Genomic DNA, 6,095 nt, shown 5'->3' with positions numbered 1-6,095 from the left:
CTGAAGTGGCCTGTACTCCCTGTTTTGTAGAAAGATCGAGAACCCTCACTGCAGAGCTGAGCATCTGTACTTTGCCAGACCCTGTGCAGGGCACAGGGACTCATAGGTGAGTTGACCCAACCCTGTCTTCAAGGTGCCTGCAGCACAAATAGACATCTTATGTTGTCTCAGGCAAGTCTCCACTTCCCTCAGGAGCTCTGAGGAGCCCCGTCCTCCCATTCCTAAGGGAAGGGGTTAAATGTAAAGAACAGGAAGCTAGGCCCAAAACCCCAAAGAAGCAAATGAATGGCCCTTCTCCCATACCTCAGCAAGTCTAGTGACATCATCCCCAACCCTCTCCCATTTCCCCAGCAACTGGGGTGCTGACTGAGGCTCCCCAGGGGCCCAGACCATCTGGATTTCCTTGCAGGTAACTCTACCTCATCCACATTTTCACAATTAAACTGTCAGTTTGGGTTAAGTGTTGTCTGCTGACGGCTGTCAATCTCCTTCTAGCTCCCCTCACTCTTCTCCCAGAGTGGGTGAGAACATCTTGCTCCATTTCTGGGTGCTGTGGACTGAGTCTGGGTGGGAGTAGGAGGCCAGGGCCCAGCTCTGCCATATGCCTGCTGTGTGGTCTTGGGAAAGTTGATTCCCTTCTCTGGGCCTAGGTCTCTCCATCTTAAAAATAGGGCTAATCATGTCTGCTCAGCCTCCTTCTCTCCCAAGGCAGCTACCAGGTCCACAGGAATCCATAACTGACTGGGCTTAGTGACAATGAAGCTCAGTTCAGAGTCCTAGGTGGCTAAGAAATCGAGCAGACAGATCCTGAGTGGGATCTAAGTCTCCCCACCAGGGAGACAGGTGTCCCCTCTGGCCCTCTGGCTGCCAATCTGGTCCAGGTCTTCTATGGCCCCCCTCACAGTTGGTTCTAAATTTAAAAGGCCCTCTTCCCAAGGCTGGACGTGGCAGCACATGCCTGTAATCTCAGCACTTGGGAGCCTGAGGCAGGAGAATCACTATGAGTTTGAGGCCAGTCTGAACTACATAGTGAGACCCTGTCTCAAAGCAAAACAAAACAAAACAAAAAAAGTTCTTCCCAATAGGGCCTGGCCCCAAAAGTGCCAAATAGAGACCCTAGGCCAGAGGGTCAAGGATCCTGCTTCCTGGGACAGGTGTACCCACACCAGCTGCTCCCTCCCCACCACGAGCATAGTACCTTCCTCCTGCTACTCCACTTTTTCCCTTTTTCTCACTCCCCTCGCCATCCACCCCCAGATCCACCCCAGTCTGGAGCCCACTCACACCTACCTCTGCTCTCCCTTCCCCAGACCACCCCCACCCCCAAAATCCAGCCCTCAGCGCAGCCTGCGAGGCCCTCCCTAGCGGTGTCCTCCCCTCATTTTCCCTCCTGTCGCTCTGCTCTTCGTGCCAGTAGCCTGAGCTCCTTGCTTACCCTTCCCTGACACCATACTTCTCCCTCTTGTCTCTGCTTCCCCTGTTCCCCACAGGCAACCGCTTCCCCACCCCCGGCCACCTGCCATGTCATGATTCCTCTCCCACCTGCACATTATTTATGTAGACGTGAATGCCAAGCACAGCCGAGCTTTCCATCTGGAACAGTTTATGTACCTGGCAGAAGAGGAGCTAACCTTTATCAAGAGGACTGCCCACATCCCCAGCATTGTGCGCACATCATCTCCTCCTTGCTAGGCCCCTCTGCAACCCTAGGCAGCAAATCTTACCCCTCCTATTTTCCAGGTGTGAAAACTGAGGGTCAAAGACAGGAGCATCTTCTATGCAGAGGTTGGTTTAGAGCTGAAACCCAAACCGTGTGAGTGCAGAGCCCAAGCTGACTTTAGGGTCTGGCTGATGGACTTCCCCTGAGGCTGTGCTATGGCCAGGCACAGGTGTGTGAACACATTTACTAATAAGCAGGGTTGTGCTGCTTTGCAAATGCCACAGACCACTGTGATGCAGCCAGGACTGTCACATAGAAGAGGAGACCCAGGAAAACAGTTAGGGACTCTGGGGAGTCATAGGCTTTTGCTCTACAGGAAGCAGGATCCTCTTCCAGACAGAACCATCCAATGAGGAGGAGACAGGAGAGAGGAGTGAACTCCCACCCCTGGAGTATGGAAGCTGGGGTCTGGGTGAGAAACATTCACTCTTTCACTCTGTATCAGGAGCAGCTAGTGTTCCTCTGGCTCTGGTGTGATACCGGGCATAGAGCAGTGGATGGGACAGAGCCACCATGGGCCCTGTGCAGCTCCCAGATCACTGGAGATGTCACAGGGGCACTGGAGGCCAAAACCTTAAGGATGTGTGAGGGGGTGGCCCATGTCTCAGTGATAAGGTTGGGAAATGACAGACAAATAGTTGCATGTTTTTAGCTTTTACACTCTAAGCTTTGTGTCTCTGTTGCTACCTAACAAACCGTGTCTAGATTCCTGGCTTGGAACTGTCATAGACTCTCCGGCTTCTGAAAAGCTTCTTCTCCTGGGCTGCTCAGCTGGCTGTGCTGAGCTCATTCACATTTGGTGGCTCAGCCAGGGCCAGGCTGCTTGGGACCACTCAGGGGTCCAGCCTGGGCACCTGGCATTGCAGCTGTTTGGGTCCTGAGAAGGTGAGAGAGGCACTGCAAGGCCTTGTGCAGCACAGCTCGCCTCCTGCCCACCCACTGGGCAAGCAAGCCAGAGGCCAGCCAGGTTTAGGGGTGGGGAAATAGGCTTCGCCTTTGGGTGGAACCGCATTCCAGACAGGTCTGCATGTCCTGGGATGGGAGGAATTGGTGCTGTTAAGAAGCTGCTTCACTGGCCTTCCCAGGAAGGCTCAAAACCAGTGACAAATGACTGCAAGGCTTCTGGGTGTGTGTGAGAACTGATTTCCCTGTCCCCCACACCTCCTTTCCCTCAGCCTCAGTGTCTCTGTGTGTACAGTGGGGGCGCTGGGTACGGTGGGTCCCTATGTGTGGGGAAGGGGGTGAAACTCCGTCCTCTGCTCCCAGGTGTCTGCAGAGACAATGAATTGTGTTCAAACTAGGTAGGTGGAAGCCCAAGTATAGAAGAAACTGCCATCTTGAGTTATGTCCCAGGGCTCACTGTTCCCTATTGCACCTCTTCTGGTGACAAGTGCTGCCTCCTGGCCATTCCCAGGGTCCCTCTTCATAGCAATGACAGCTGTCACTCAGAGGGAGCACACTTGATTCCAGCAGCCAATCAGCCCCTTCCCTGGGACTGACAGACGAGGAGGCAGAGGGTCTCATCTGACTGGAATTCCTAACTGGGGTTGTAGGTGGCCTTCTCCCAGGGGGCAGAAATGAGGCCCAGGTGTGCTCAGAGAGCAGCAAGAAATAGAAGTGAGTTTCAGCCGCACGGTTCTTGGAGGCCCAGTAAGCCCAGCTCTTCCTCAGTCACTCTGCACACCACCCTGACGTCTCCTGCAGCAGCCTAGCTGGTCGGTATCTCTTGTGTGTAAGCTAGTTGGGGTTGAGTTTCTCTCCTGGAGCTAAAAGAGGCCTGAGAAACACAAACATTGTCTCCTGAGCAGCCACTAGCATGATGAAACAATTGCCAGTTGAAAGCGGCCTTTCAGAAGTGACACCCTCACAGACATGAGGGGTGGTGTTTTGCTGTGTGCACCTTTCCACTGGCCCTGGCCCCCGGGCTGCTCCCCATGGCGACTGTAGAATAACAATACCTCCCGTGAGGTCCTGAGGAGGAGGACATGCCCACAGTCCCGAGTGTGCAGCCCAGCTTGCTCCAGAGTTGCCAAGTCTTCATAAATTCCCCACCAGGCCTTTCTGAGGGGACTTACTTGCAGGGCAATGCCTGTCCCCCCACAGACGCAGGTCCTGAGGGCACACGGGCTGCTTTCTTGCCATGCTATCCCCCAGTACCCTCAGGTGGGAGTGGGTTTGTGCAAAAGATGATGTCAAAGATCATAGCAGCTGAGCCACTGAATCCAAGAGCCAGGCCAGATGCTGTGCTGCTGTTTGGTCCCATGTGCCCCTTGCCTGGAGGATTTGGCCTTGAGGGCATGCTGACCCTGGGCAGGAGACAGCCAGGCAGAGCTGCTCTGCTCAGAGCGCTTCTCATCTGGCCTCCCAGACAGGCCTTTCTCAAAGCATCTGGGCTGGAAACTACACCCTTTGATCTCTCTGTGTCCACCTGGGAATACGATGGTGAGATTTCTGCCATTATGATCTAGGACCAAGATGGAGCATCTCAAAAATGGTTCTAGGGCCGGGGATTTAGCTCAGTGGTTCTGCCGCCTGCCTCGTAAGCGCAAGGACCCAAGTTCGATCCCCAATACCAAAAAAAAGAAAGAAATTTCAAAAATGGTTCTGTGATACCAGCACCGTCCCAGTGGCCTGGGGTAAGGGAAAAGAGCATCTGTGAGCTTCCTTCCTTCATATTCATGGCTCGTCTTATGACATGGCTCAGTCAGGAGACTCAGACTTGGATTCTAGAGGTGAAAAAGCCCTTGGAGGTTTCCTAGTTCACCTCTCACCTACAGGTGGGTGACTGGGGCCTGGAGAGAACAGATTATACCTGCTGTCACAGAGCCAACCAGTGGTAGTGCTCACTATCACAGGCCATCTATCCTCATCCCCATCCAGGGCCCCTGGAAATAGCCCACCAGCCCCCACCCTCCCCAACAAGGCTTTGGCCCCCGGGGAAGGAAGCTGAGGTGAGTGGGGGGCTCAGTAGAAGTCAGTGTGTTGAGCGGAACTGCAGCTGCCCTCACCCCCACGTCCTTTCAGCCTGGATGCCTTCCTGGGCAGGGCATAGGGGAGGTGGTGCTGGAAAGATGTGTGTCCCTGGCCAACGGCAGTCAGGCAAGAGGCTGTGACTGACTAGCAGGAAACCCTCAGCACTACTCATTATCAGATAACTAGAATCACTGACTGAGGAGAGGGAAATATATTCATGCCCACGGCAGCAGCCACTGGAGTGTGCCTGCCCTGCCCTGAGCCTGCAGCCCCAGGGTCCAGCACAGGCCTGCCACACAGTGGCCTTGCAGTAAGGTGGGACACAAGGAAGGAGAATGAAGAGGGAAGGGGAAAGGTCAGTGCATTCTAAAGATGACACTCAATACTTTCAAGGGTTTCAGGGAATCCACTGCTAAAGTATATCCTGTTACACGGCCAAGGGGCTGGGGGACTAGGTGGGCAGACCCTTGCTCCAGGTCCTGCTTGACTGTCAATCCAAGCTAGAAGTCCTCCCTGATACCTCCCTTCCCTGGCAAGGGGGTTCCAGCCCTAGCTAAGCCCAGATTTTAGTCCATGGGACAGACCTGGGTAGCTGGGGGAGGAGAGGTCAGGGTTGGGCTTCAGCCGGTTGGGACTCTCTCTTGGCCTCCCCCAACTCTGATAAGACAATGGGAAGTTACACCTCTGACCTGTTCGCTGCAGGCCACAGCTATAGTGGACCCTGGGCTGAGAGATCTGGGTTTGAGTATCAGCTCCAGCACTTGTCAGGATGTCTTTCTGAGCTTCAGCTTTCACATCTGTGAAATGAGGACACTAATCTTGATTGTGGATAATGTAGAAGACTTTGTGGGACTGTATTACAGTGTTCTCTTCTTATGAGGGAGAAAACTAAGTCTTGGAGAGTTTAAGTAACTTGCTCAAGATTACACACAGGTACAAATAAAATTGGGCAAAGTCTATAGTGGAACCTGAAATGTATATTATGATTCCAGATTGCTTGGGTACTACTCCAGCTGGGAGCCAGAAGATTTCTGGTGGAAGCCCTGCTTGTGCAGATGTTTGGGGGCTACAGAACTAGCTTCTCAGATGAGCAGAAGGAGTGCATCCTAGTCAGACAGAGGCCACCTAGAATGGCTCTGGTGTGGTGATGGTGGGACAGGGGAAACAGGGCCATGTCTGAGCTCCTGGAGGCCCTTGTCCCCAGCTTTGCTCTCCTCTCACTTCCTCAATGCCTCACCCAAAGCCCCCTTACCTTCCTATCGCTTTTTTTTTTTTTTTGATACTGGGGATCGAACTCTGGACCTTGCACTTGAGAGGCACCAGAACCACTGAGTTAAATCCCCGGCCCATAAATTTATTGGCTTTTTTTTTTTTTTGGTACTGGGGATAGAACTCGGGACCT

The sequence above is a fragment of the Heterocephalus glaber genome, unplaced genomic scaffold, assembly GCF_053883595.1.
Source record: "Heterocephalus glaber isolate CG9 unplaced genomic scaffold, H.glaber_assembly_v1.0 deba00001428, whole genome shotgun sequence".
In the NCBI taxonomy this organism is placed as follows: domain Eukaryota; kingdom Metazoa; phylum Chordata; class Mammalia; order Rodentia; family Bathyergidae; genus Heterocephalus; species Heterocephalus glaber.
This window is presented reverse-complemented; position numbering follows the sequence as displayed.